Genomic DNA, 13,673 nt, shown 5'->3' on the forward strand with positions numbered 1-13,673 from the left:
GTGGTGCACGAAGAAGTGCACGAATAGGGGGATCTTTGCCTCAACCCAATCGACGAAGAGTACCCCGGAGGCGATGAAAATGCGGAGTATAGTTGCCAGAAGAGCGATCTCCGAGATCATCTCAACAAAAAGAGAAGCTTGTCCCTCCGAAGAGGACGAACTGCTTATAGTCCGACCTGCGCTACCTAGACTATCACTACTGGAGGAGGAAGACATGAAAACTACCATATTCGAAATAAAGATTAAAACAAGGAGAATGACTGACCTACGGAGGGTTCGAGCTGATTTCATATTGAACTCAAAAAATTCAGGAAGCGTAAGGTTTGACCTGAAGTCTTGGAACTATTTATAGCTAAGCGGGAAAGTCTCTACGCCGTACACGTGTAATGAACGAGCGGCTGGGATCATCTTGAAGTTCGTAACGTCGGAATACTCGAGTGCTCCGACAGCCTGGCAGGTCGAAACATCTTCCACCTCCACAACGATCATATTTACTCTACGAATCAGAAGTCGCCACGTGTCCAAATTTGAACCAGGTAACTTCTATGCCAGATCGAGATCAAACCTGATAGAGAGGGGGCCAATGTTTGGGGATGAAAATATCATGGACACGTGGAAGACGCTCAGTGGTGTTTGGAAATAAAAGAATATTCCAGGTCCACCTCTAACCTGCCCAGGAGACCCAATTTGTCCATAAACGAGGCTAAGTGCAAAAAGCCGGGGTTCGACCTGAAGGGGTTCGATCTACTCAATCCCGACAGGTTCGACATGGCAAAAGACAGGGATAACCGCTGGTCGTAAGTGCTGTCGGACCCACTACCTATAAATAGAGGGCTTCATTTCATGCTCAGGTATCAAATCTCACTTCGAACTTAATATTGAGTCCGATCTATCCTGACTTGAGCGTCAAAGAGTTTGTCCTCTTGTGCAGGTTCACTCCAAGGTTCAGGTCAGATTGGAGACCGGATTCGAGCTAGATTCGTGAATTGCGTTGTGCAACTCCTTGCATAAACAGAGTGGCTAAAAGCGATTCATGCATAATTTATACTGTTTAACCTGACCATAAAATTAGTGGATTTAAAAAAAAAATTATTTACTCCAATAATTTTATGATATTTTTTTTTATTTTTAAATTCAATAATTGTAGGTTAGATCCAGCTGACCTAAATTATCGTCCCTCTGAGAGCTTCTAATTCGAATGGTGTGAAACTATTATCCCTATCGTGGGCTTGATCTTATCCACACATGTCAAACCTATTATATCCAAATGGTCCATATTCTCTTGACTCCTTGTCATATATTTCAAGAGTCATGTGAAATTTGTGCAGCTCGGGTTAAGAAGCAACTCCAAAATATCAACATTTTATGAATCAACTTGTATGTGGTGGGATTATTTTGAACATTGATGTTATTATTTTAACCTCTATTTTGTATACTATTACCTGATTTTTGAAATTTAGAATAAAATTTAAAAACCAATTTAAAAAACTGGACTTAAAAGTGCATATATTACACCAATAGAAAGTGAAAGTTTAAGTGTGTTTTGTGTTCTTAAGTAATTTTCTCAAAATTATAGAGTAATCTTACACAGACAGCTGAAATATGTTATTTTTTCTCTCTTTATTCATATTTATAGCGCTTTTAAAAATCATAAATAAAATGATTTATTTTAAATTTTTTTTACTTATAAAATATGTTAAAAAAATATTTTAAATTAAGTTTAACACAGTGATTTTGGATGCTTTATTTTTATAAATTAATTTTATATAAACTATTTTTTAATTTACAATTTATGAGAATAAAAAACAAAAGTGGTTTAACACGTTTTTGTTCATTTTTTCAATTAGAATAAGCAAAGAAGAGGAAGGACTCAAGAAATACAATATAAAACACCTTTTTTTTTAACACAATGAATGAAAATGTAACCAAACAAATATGTACTCGAAAAGAAAACTATTGTTTAAACATTGACTAAAGATGGGTGTTTAAGCTCATCCATAAAATAACGTTTACTAATTTAGAGCAAAAAGACGTTTACGTATACAACAACGATTTCTTATTATATTACATAAATGGTTGATAGATGGACAATTATTTGTTGAGAACGGATTCAACGTTTTTTCAATAAAGGAGAGAGGGGTTAGATGGGAAATAAAAGTCAAATATTGATTAAAATGAACTAGCAGCGATCAAGATTACGAATTTATAACTACAAGTTAAGAACATCTCCTTTGTATTTAAGATTAAGTTGAAATAACAAGTTAAATTCAATGTTGAGATTCTAATTTGAACCAATCAGGTGATGATGCACCCATGTTTTTTTTTCCTCTTTTTTACGCTTAAAATACTTTTCATATCATTGGATAAGTCATGCTAAATATACTATAACAAATATATAACATACTACAAACTTAGATATAACAGATAATTTAAATTAATTTCATATATGAATTATTTTGTATTAAATTATTTCAGATTAAACAATCAAACATGATTGAATAAAAGTATACATTAGGCAAATATTTATAAATAAACCAAAAACAATAATATTTACGATTTTCACTTGTTTTAAGAAAATAAAAGAGAAAAGCGGACACGTCTCTTTATTTTAAATGATAAAAAATGTCAAAAGGATCCTTTGCTGAACAGTTCCATTTGGACCGGGGAAAGAACTTTTATGATGTTATCTAAATTTCTCATTTCCAGTTAAAGAACTCCACCTCAACCTAAAATTTATCCAATGAATTTTTTGTGTTGAAGTAAAACATGACATAAAATATATCATTGCTATATCAGTATCGAAATAGGTATATCAATATTATATAAATTTAGGCCAATCAATGATATACAAGTACATATATATAAAATTAATTGAATAAGGTATATCCATAGTATGGTTAAATGGTATATCAACATATCAATAGCGAGGTTACATCTTAAAACTAATTTGCAATAAGAGAAGTAGTCCAAGTCTACTATAAACCCTTGTTAGGTCATTAAACTTTTTCAATGTGAGATTATTAACATGCTCCCTCAAGATCATGGTTCTTTCTCGTTCATAGATCTTGGTCAGATCCCATTTTTGGACAAAATGTTCATTTCAGCGTTTGAACTACTCTGTTACCATATTAATATTTATGGGCCATCATCTCAAAACCGATTGACAGTAAGAAAAGTAATCTATGTCTATTATAAACATTTGTGCTGTCATTATCTTTTTAATATGGAATCTTTAACACAATACTTATATGTCAATAATTGCAGGTAGATTCAAAATTGTCCACGTGAATCAGCTGGTGTAAACTATTATCTTTCTCTCCGAGTTTCTTATCCGCATGGTGTCAAACTATTATCTCTCTTTTGTGGGCTTAATCTTAACCAGAAATGTCAAACCTATTATATCCAAATCGTCCATACTATGACTCGGCGTGTTGTCATATATTTCAAAAGTCACGTGAAATTTGTGCAAGTTCTGGTTAAGAAGCAACCCACAATATCAACATTTTATGAAACAACTTGTATGTGGCTGGATTATTTTGAACATCAATGTGATTATTTTAAGCTCTAGTTTGTATACTACTACCTAATTTATGAAATTAAAATAAAATTTGAAAACAACTTTAAACAAAGTGCATATATTACACCAATACAAAGTGAACATTTAAGTGTGTTTTGTTGTAAAAAATTTCTCAAAATTATGGAGTAATCTAACACACAAAATTAATATGTTCCTTTTTTCGTTATTCCGGTTTATGGCTTTTGAAAAAAGCACAAAGAAAATGTATTTTTTTATAATGATTTTCCTTAATTAAAATATGTGCAAAATATTTTAAGTTAAGTTCGATGCTTTGTATTCTTACTAGTTAATGACAAATTATAGCCAAAATTCTCGAATGCGTACGCCTCGGTACGTGAGACTGTGTACTGCTCCTTTTTGACACTAGTTTGGTACCATGTGAGACATGTCTCTAATATGATACCATTTATAATTTTATTAATAATTAAAGTTAATTCATCATATTTTTATTTATAAAATTGTAAATCTTTTATATTAGCCTACATCTTATTTTGTTATTAAAAAATCACAGTTATGTTTTAGGATTAAATATATATATATATATTTTTTAATATTTTATGAAAAGAAGATTTATTATATTCGGAATTATAAATTTTAGCTAGTTTATAAGAAATTTTCATGAACTCATAATTCTTTTTTTTAATATTTCATTTTGAGATAAATATTTCTAATACTTACCTCAAATATTATATAACTTTGTTAAAAAAAAAATAGTTAGGTTAATATATTTAAATTATTGTTACTAAAAATATGAGAAAATATTTTAACAAAGATACTAGTTTTTAATAAAATCTTAATATTTGAGTTACCTAATTAAAATTAAAAAAAAATAAATAAACAAATTATAAAAGTTATAAGAAAATATCAATAAATAAACAAACACAACAATATAGTAATTATATAATAACAAAAAAAAAACGATAGTAAAAAAAAAAACTATCAATACACACATTCTTTTGAGATAGATTTATCTTATTAGACAAAAACAATCATTTAATTTTATTAAAGTTAAATTATAACTACACCAACCTAGGAATTATAATATAGCTTTGATATATAAATTTTGTGCCGGACTTGAGCTTACTCTTAAGTTTTTTTAAAGCAAAAAATGATAGAGAACTCAAAATAAAGAAAAAGTGTAGCTAAAGTATTGGTAAGAAATTATGGAAGTAGATGAAAATTAATTAATTTATAATTTATAATTTATTAATTAATTTACTGTTTACCAGTAATTTATAATAAAATACCTATCTATAGGAGTAGAAGATGAAAATTTACAAAACTTTGAAAATTCTATTATTAGTTATTATTAATGAAATAATTAAGCTCTTCATAAATTAAAGAGTAACCTTTTACATATTCTAATTTTTAAAATTACATGTTCTCCTAAAAATAAATTTTCTAGATTCCATGCTATTGTTATGGTTGATATTTATTATTTATTATGTTATGGTTGATATTTATTATTTATTATTTATAATTTTCTAGATTCCATGCTATTGTTATGGTTGATATTTATTATTTATTATTTATAATTTTTTAATTAATTTACTATTTACCATTACTTTTCTGTTTTGTAAATTATAAATTAAAAAAAGATTATAATAGTCTAAACATTTTTTTTCAATATCTAATAAACATACTAAATTTCTTATAAAAAAGCTATAAGACTCAAATTAAAAATAAAATATGCAGAATAATTTTAAATAAAATAACATAATAATGCTAATTATAATAAATATTCACAAATACAAAATAAAATAAAATAATAATATAGCAATTATAAAATAACAAAAATAAACAATAGTAACAAAACTAAAAAAAGTAAAAAACCAAATCAATACAGATCGGTCTTATTTGACAAACATCGTTATGTAACTTCATAAAAGTAACCATATAAACTTACAAATCAAGATACAACTTTGATATATAAATTTCGTTACAACTTGAACGTATCATGTATGTCTTGAATTGCTTTCAAGATTAGAGAGATTTTGAAAGCAAGAAAACGAGGGAGAAGAAGTAAAAATGTAGCTTGAGTATTGGTAATGATGGAGGAAAATGCCTATTTATATATGCATAAAATGAAAAAGTTACAAATCTTTTGGAATTCTACAACTTTTGAAATTCTATTATTTATTATTATTTGTGCAAATAATTCAGCTTTCCCAACTTAAATAACACCATTTCCATATTCCAACTTTTTGAATTCCATTTAATTGTTATGTTAATAATTAAGTAAATATTTATTATTGATAATTAATGAATTTATTTATTTACAATTAATTTTGTATGAGATGTTTTGTAAATTTATAAATGAAAACAAGGGTATAATAGTCCACAAATATTTTTTCAAGATTCTCGCTTTTTAATATAGTATAGATATAGATATAGATAAATTCATTTTATATAAACTATTTTTAATTTACAATTTATGAAAATACGAACCAAAATGGTCCAACACATTTTTGTTAATTTTTTCGATAACAATAACGAATGGAGAGCAATGATTCAATAAACAATATTAAAAACATATTTTTTGTTTTTAATTTTTAAAAAGTAAGAAATGAAAACACAAAAAACCATGAATGAAAATATTATCAATTGAACTTGAACTCCACTAATAGATGGAATGAAAATTCTTTTTCTTGTATTAAGCTATATATAGATGAAATCTTTGAACAATCAGTGAATGTAGCGAAGTAAACCTTTATCTTTGGAGGTAGAAGATCGAAATGTGGTAAAACTCCAAGTAACTTACAATGTTACTCATGGTAGAGTTTCAAGAAAACAAACGTTTTATCACCTAGTATTGTTTGCGTGGAAGAAAATTGGTGATCCTTCGATAAATTAAAGAGAAATATTGTTTTAAGCATAACTAAAGAAGGTGTTTAAGCTCATCGAGAAAATAATGACATTGACATGTATAACAACGATTTCTTATTATAGTACCTAGAGAATTGATAAATGGACAAATATTTTATTTTATTTTTTAATCAAGGAGAGAGTGGTTAGGTGAGAAATAAGGAGCCATTTGTTTTTTCGAGAATGTAGATGCCTAGAATTTTAGATGTCTAGAATTTTAGATGTCCGACCATCTTTACATAACCATGTTTGTTTCGTAAGAAAATATATAAGGATATCTGGGAATATTTGTGTTTATGCAAGGGTTTGCACAACGGTTCTTCGCGAATAAAGCTCGAACCTAGTCACCGGTTCCGACCTGAGCCCTAGGGTGGACCTCCACAAGAGGGTAAATACTATGACGCTCAAGTCAGTATAGATCGGACTCCGTATTTAGTTCGAGGTGAAATTCGATACCTGAGCGTGAAATGAAGCCCTCTATTTATAGGTGATGGATCCGACAGTACACACGACCGGTGGTTATATGTCTTTTCTCATATCGGACCTGTCGGGTTCCGAGCAGGTCGGACCCCAGTCAGATCGAACCTTGGTGCCCATACTTAGCCTTTTATAACGGGCGAACCTGGTCTCCTCGGTAGGGCCGAGGTGGACCTAGGCAATCCTTTTTTATTAAATTCCCCCAAAATACTAATGAGGGTCCTCCACGTGTCTTGGGTATGTTTACCCCCAAACATTAGCCCCCTCTCTGTCAGGTTCGATCTCGACCTGACAGAGAAGTTCATTCGAATCCATTCCGGACACGTGGCGACTTTTCATTTGTAGAGGGAATGTGACCGTTGCGGAAGACGTTTCGATCTGCCAGGTTGTCGGAGCACTCGAGTATTCCGTCGTTGCGGATCTCGAGAAGATCCTAGCCGCTCGTTGATTACAAGTGTACGGCGCAGAGGTTTTTCTGATTAGCTATAAATAGCTCCGAAACTTCAGGTCAAACCTTACGTTTCCTGAATTTCTGGAGTTCGATCTGAAACCAGCTCGAACCCTTTCTATAGGTTAGTCACTTTTCCTTGCTCTTATTCTTCTTTCAAACATGGTAGTTTTCTTGTCTTCCCCCTCCAGTAGTGATAGCCTGGGTAGTGTAGGTCGGACTATAAGTAGTTCACCTCCCAAACCAAGTGATTCTGGGGAGGTCTTAGCTTGTAGGTTACAGTCCGAGCTAGAAGAAATTGAGAACTTTAGGTTCTCAGATGATGGAGAGGATAGTAATACCTCCACCTCGGGCCAGGGTCTGGAGTACCCTTCTAGGATGCCCGAGCACTATCTCGGACCCCTCCGTAGGGGGTTTAAAATTCCGAATGACATCCTCCTTAGGATTCCGGAGGAAGGGGAAAGAGCTGACAATCCTCCAGAGGGATGGGTCACTCTTTACTTAAAAATGTTTGAGTACGGCCTCAGACTTCCTCTCCACCCTTTTGCTCAAGAGTTCCTCAACCGAATTGGTTTGACGCCGGCACAAGTGGCCCCCAATGGATGGGGTATCATTTTTGCCTTAGCCATCCTTTTTTTATTGCGAGCTCGGGATGAGGACGAGACCGAACTACTAAGTGTCGAGCAACTGCTTGGATGCTTCGAAGCCAAACGGATAGCTAAGAAGCCTGGTCGGTACTATCGCAGGTGGCATAGTCAAGGGGCCGACCTCCATTAAGGGATGGGTAGGAAAGTGGTTCTTTGCCTCTGAAGAGTGGCTGGCAAAGGACGAGTCTGGTCGTGCCTTTTCTGATGTTCCCACTAGGTTTGGGAACTTAGGTATGGAGTCTTTCTTGTTTTCTTTTCTTTTAATTTCTTGATTTTCACATCTAACTCGAACTTCTGTTTGCTTTGTGCAATATCGATTAAGCCGATTCCCGAACTCGCTCAAGCCACCTTCGACACCCTCAAATATTACAAGGACAACTTCCCTAAGGGCAGGAAGATCCTAACCTTGGTCACCGACAAGCTACTCTTGGAGTCGGGGCTACTTGACTACAACCCTCTGGTTCGACCAATTGAAGCTTCAAGGCCGAACTCTGAGCTCGGTAAGTCGTGTTCGATCTCGACTTCAATTTTATCTTTCCTTTGATCTCTAATTTTATGCGGGTTTATTTAGCAGCAATGGTGTGCGGACTCACTGGAAGTGTGAAGCGCAAGTCCAAGGGTCGTGCTCACGCCCTCAAGACCGTGGTAGGTACTGAACCGGTGATGCCTACGGTGCCACGGACTGAGGCTCAAGGTAACTTTGGGCCATCTTCTGCAGTCCCCACCCCCGTGATTGAACTAGACTTGTCTGGGGGTCGATCTGAAGAGAAGCGTCCAAGGGAGGAGTCCGAGGCGCTTGACGTATCTCCCCTAAACGAGGTGAGGGGAGAGTCTCCTTTGAGGAGAAGAAGAAAGAAGAAGAAGACTTCCTCCTCCTCAGAGGCCGGGGCTCCTGGGACTCTTCCTACGAGCCATGCTGATTTGGTGGATGACCCCGAAGCTCGGATGGGGGGAACGTCCGATGTGCGAATGCGGTTCAGGATGGAACCATCAAGTTTCGGGGTGAAGGACCAGGTGTCCCGCATCTCGGCCATGTGCTTGGACCGCTGTCTGAGGAGAGCATCCAAGTTCGTGAGTGATCCTGGGTCCGTACTGCAGAGGACCATTGACAACGCTGCCGAGGTAAGATCTGCTTTGCATCTACTCATTATTATTTTTTCTCAATTTACAGCTCGATCTAACCATCGTGTATTTTGACTTTCGCAGGCGTTTGTCGCTTCCATTCATTCAGCAATTATGATCAAAGCTGAGTTAGATGGAAGGGAAGCCCTGGCAGCAAAGAAGAAGGAGAACTCTTCTGCTGCCTTAGAGGCTGCCACCACCATGAAGAGCGAGCTACTGAAGGCTCGTTCTGAGGTGGGTATCCTGAAGGTCGAGGTGGACGCCAAGGCTGAGATTCTGAAGAAAGAGGGTGAGAAGCACAAGGCCCACCTCCGAGCAGCCCATGCTATCACCAAAGGGCTGGAGAAGGAGAAATTTCAGCTCCTGAAGGAGAAGGACGACCTCGCTCAAGCTCTCGAGGAGAAGGATGCCTTAATCGGGCGCCTTACTTCCAAGCTGAAAGATGCGAAGGAACGCCTCACCAATGGAGTTCTGCTGGAGGAAGCCTTCAAGCAACACCCAGACTTCGATGGGTTTGCCAAAGACTTCAGCGATGCCGGCTTCAAGTTCCTGATGAAGGGCATTGCTGCTGACATGCCTCACCTTCAGATCGATCTCAGCGATCTCAAGAAGAAGTACTCTGAGAAGTGGGCTTCTGAGCCTAATGGTACTCCTGGCCCCCAATCACTTGTGGACAAGTACGTCAGGGAGCTGGACTTTGACTACTCCGACGTGGAGGAAGAGGATGCTCCTAGCCAAGAGCCTAATGAGGTCGGCACGACGCAAGAGGAGGTTCCTTCCCAGCTGGGCGGATCCCAGGAGGTCAACCTTCTAGGCTCCCAGGGCGAGTTGTCCTCCCACCTCGGAAGTAGCTGAGGCTCTTTTTTTATTTTTTTATTTTATTTTTTGTAAGTCTCAGGGCAGAGCTTGCAAGGTCTACTGTAACGCCCCAGGAATTTCACCATTTCCAAACAGGGACCGTTACTAAGACTACCTAAAATTTTCACATAAACAAGAGGATTGTTTTCACAACAATACTAAGCAATAAAGCTACCATGCTTCTCCTGCGCTACTCTGGTTTTCAACACTCACGAGAGCTTGAACAATTAGAACAACAACACTAAAGATTTAAGAGAAACTCGCATCCTATACAGACAAACCATTAAATACCGACTTCACATTAACCAAACCCTTCAAGGAAACGTCTACTAACTATAAACCATCCACTAAATGAATATTAACATCTCGAATGACCATGAAGCAAAAATTAATTCAAGTACGATCAACCTAAACAGATGTATTCATAAATATCCTAAGTAGGTTACAATCCCGTAGTTCAAGAAGCTAACAAAATTAATGCTCTAAAAAGAATAATGAATCGGCAACCTTACAACATCCTCTAGACAATAAAACTAAACAAAACCAACCACTAACAACTCAACTACAAGATTAAATAGCCACAACTATCCTAACTAAAGGAAATTAATTGCACGCAGCATAGCTAATGGTCTTTCCGATCAAGCCTCCTTCTCGCCATCACCATCCCAAGAGCTAGCTCGATACCTGCAAACTGGAGGGGAAAAAGAGGGATGAGTACAACCACAGTACTCAGTAAGCAGCCCTTATCTGAAGGGTCACGCACAAACAGCATACTTACCAAGGAACAACGTGTCATGCTTATTAAAGAATCAACATATCATGCTTATCACAACTCTCGAGCTTGGAATAAATAGAAACATATCACAAGAAGCAGTTTATGCAAATGTTTAACTCTACATGTACCGTACAAGTCAAACTCATCCTTACACATTAACTACCAACCTCTAGTCTCCCTAACATCTCAAGTACCTCTATGCTTATCACAGCTATCCTAGCCTTCCACAGTTAACTCCTTCGAGTAGAGTCGACCCCTGACCATTTATACCCAGAGCCCCGACACTGCTCCATCGGCCCTCGACCATTTATACCCGATGCCCCGATGACTTCACCATCTATTGGCCCTTGACCATTTATACCCAAGGCCCCAATAGTGTTCCTTTCAAAAGATTCCTCGCATCGACCCTCGACCATTTATACCCGAGGCCTCGACACTCATCCTTATCCAATATTGGTGTATCGACCCTCGACTGTTTTTTTTACTCGAGGCCTCGATACCCAATTAGTGACGTATCAGCCCCGACCATTTATACCCGAGGCCCTGACACTCACCCATTCACTTTCTCCAAGAATGCAACTCTCACCAGAGTCTTACTATATACTTTCTTAAGCCACTACCCCTGCATCTTCCAACTCACAAATACAATTCAACATGCTTCCACAACATAGACAACTTTCTAATAATGAGATAATAGCCCAATCATGCTTAATATCCCACATCATTATTTAACAAGCATTACTAAGTATAATAACTCACAAAACCCGCGGAACAATTCATGCATATCCAGGCAACAAACATTACCACAGCAATACTCAACAGTTTAGCAAAGCAGAAATCTCACCGTTTTCAACGACAAACATCCAACACTACTCCAAGTATGTCGGCTAAGACAACGAGAATTAATTAACACGATTACGTAACAAAAATTAACATTAAACGCCACAAAAACAGCACATTAGAGTCCACTTAACATACATTAACGCACGCACACGCCCCTTGTCTACTTACTTTGTTATGTCCCAAAACTCTCACAAGAGTCCTACTTGCTACTATGCCATGCCTCATGCATCAACAATCTCATAACAGTCCAATATGCGATACACCAAAATGATCATGTGTAAAAGCCAGTCAATCTAAAATAGTCCAACATGATCCAACAGCTCCAACAGGCATCGTTCACAGAAAAAACACAATCAACCACTTAACCAAAATATAATTGATAAATACCCAGCATACATCAAACACAACCGATTTCTCATAAATATTCAATATGCTTTCGAAACAACAGATTATAGTACAGGTATACAAATTTCATCATGAAAACCAATTAGAACATAATAACAATTCAATCATAGTCATCCAAGATTACCTGGCTACAATTTATTAACACAACCACATAATTTTCCCAAGATATATCAACAGTTTTATCAACAATGACGTTTACTAAATGATAACAACGACAAGCAACATGCAAATATCACACATGGGCACACGAGCAAACAACCATATCATATCAACACACAACAACCAATCCCTCCAGTAAGAACTACTTACAAACAAATGTCCTAAGGCTCTTAAGCTTGTCGAAGACTTCCTAAATCAAAAGAAGTACGATCTCGAGGATAGTAACCGATTAGAAACACTTAAATATAATTGAAACCGAGTTTAGGTGAGTCGTTACCTACTAACTCACACTAAGACCACTTGGGTTGAGAGTGGGTCGATGTCGAATGAGCTCGGCACTTGAAAACTGAGTTCGAAAAGCCTCGGGCTTGTTGCTCCTACGCCGAAAAGGAATGGGTAAGGCTGATTTGAGTCCAAAAAAAAGTGGGTCAACACCGAACAATGCCGAACGGGCTGGGTATTGCAAATTGGCTTCATACGAGGTGTGGGCCACCGCCCAACGTCATCGAAACGATGGATAAACGTCAAGACTCGCCGGCTTCACGAATCTAAGATGTTGCTGCTGCTGCTGTCCAAAACTGATGCGAACGTGCCGTGAGTCGTGGGTTGCTGCAGTACAAAGCCGGAGGAGCTGTCGCGCACGAGGCCACCGGAACCCAGACGCGCCGTCGCGAAATTGGTGCAGGACGTCGGAGTTGCCGCGAAACTGCTGCAGAAGCCGCCGCAGTCACCGGAGGGCGTCGAGTCTGCTCGTGGAGGGCCGCTCGTCTTGGAGAAACGCAGCAAATCGACGTTGGCCGAGGCTTCCAGTCGCTGCTGCAGGTCGGAGAGCACGACAGCCGCCGCTGATGTCGAGGAAACGCCCGTGGTCTCGCTGGAGGCTCACCACCGTCGTCGCCTGCCGTCAATCCGGGAATGCCGTTGCTCGCCGGGGCCACCAATGGCGCTGCAGTCGCCGGAGAATGGGAGGTGTTGCGGTGGAAATGAAAACCGGAGGGGAAGGTGGCGGCTTAACAAGGGAACGAAGAAGAAGAAGAAGGAAGGGGAAGAATAAAAGATTTAGGGTTTTCTATTTCTTTTAATTGGTTTTAATCCCTTTCTCTTTAATTTGTTTTAACACTTATAGCCCAAACCCCAATTCTCAAAGGAGGCCCCAAATAAATAACACAATGACCCAAAACAACAAGCCCAAAATTTCACTTTAAAAATCAAATAAAAGCCATGACAACCCGAAATAAAATATTTAACTTAAACTCTAAAACACAAGAATAATAATCCAAAAGTAGAATTTAGGAAAAATCCTAAAACCCCTGAATTTATGATTTAGCTAAAAAATCTCCTACACAGGTCGAGAACTTAAATTATCTTAATCCAATGAAATTAAACTTAATTCTAATTTAGCCTAAAAATTAGAATTCCGAAGTTAGAAGATCCAAGAATTAAAGTTATCAACTTAGGGAAAAATCCAAAGACACTATTTATCTCTTAAAATAAACG

At 36.9% G+C, this 13,673-nt stretch overlaps 1 long non-coding RNA gene across 1 annotated transcript; it reads right to left on the reverse strand.

Annotated features, from left to right (window-relative positions):
- Nucleotides 1-10,498: 10,498 nt before the first annotated feature.
- On the reverse strand, nt 10,499-13,284 carry LOC148209611 (uncharacterized). Its single transcript, XR_015793063.1, has 3 exons — nt 12,454-13,284; nt 12,327-12,366; nt 10,499-10,685 (listed from the first exon to the last, which is right to left on the reverse strand). It is a non-coding gene; the product is annotated as an uncharacterized LOC148209611 (long non-coding RNA).
- Between the last annotated feature and the right edge of the window lie 389 nt (nt 13,285-13,673).

Source organism: Momordica charantia (genome assembly GCF_013281855.1).
Source record: "Momordica charantia cultivar OHB3-1 chromosome 8 unlocalized genomic scaffold, Mcharantia_2.0 BLBB01000008.1, whole genome shotgun sequence".
Taxonomy (NCBI): Eukaryota; Viridiplantae; Streptophyta; class Magnoliopsida; order Cucurbitales; family Cucurbitaceae; genus Momordica; species Momordica charantia.